We start from the raw sequence: 469 nt of genomic DNA, 5'->3' as shown, positions 1-469 counted from the left end.
ACCGCCTGGGGTCCCGGGAGCACCTGTCACCGCTCGGCCTGGGCCGCTGTGTGGTGTCCGCAGGCTTTTGTCTGCGCGCGGGGTTCCTGTCCCCAGGTCGGGCGCTCACCCCACAGCCAGGCTGGCTCCCCACCTGGATTATCAGCGCCTTCCTGGGGGCACGGGGTATATGGGTTTATCTCCGGCTACAAACCCAGCTTAACCGGGGGTGGAGGGGCTTAGAACCCGGTCCACTGGAGCCCGCCTGTCCTCGGAGGGAGCCTGGAAGCCGGGGGAGCGAACCATATGGGTGTAGACACCCCTCCCCCATGTGAGTGTGGATCCGGTGGGTCCCAGATTTCCTTTGAACCCTGGAGTTTAGGCAGAAACACCAGGGTTCAAAGGGTGTGGTCCGCCGGTCCCGTGCCTCAGTTTCCCCACTTGTAGGATGAGATAACAACAGTGGCCTCAGAGTGGCTGGGGGTTAGTG

At 63.3% G+C, this 469-nt stretch overlaps 1 protein-coding gene across 1 annotated transcript in view; it reads left to right on the top strand.

The window, feature by feature from the left end:
* R3HDM4 (R3H domain containing 4) overlaps positions 1 to 469 on the top strand; it is a 14,479-nt gene that overhangs the window by 5,398 nt on the left and 8,612 nt on the right. The gene's annotated exons all lie outside the window — the stretch shown is intronic.

This window comes from Myotis davidii, unplaced genomic scaffold (genome assembly GCF_000327345.1).
Source record: "Myotis davidii unplaced genomic scaffold, ASM32734v1 scaffold198, whole genome shotgun sequence".
NCBI lineage: Eukaryota > Metazoa > Chordata > Mammalia > Chiroptera > Vespertilionidae > Myotis > Myotis davidii.
The sequence above is the reverse complement of the archived record's forward strand: the minus strand, read 5'-3'. Positions and strand labels throughout refer to the sequence as shown.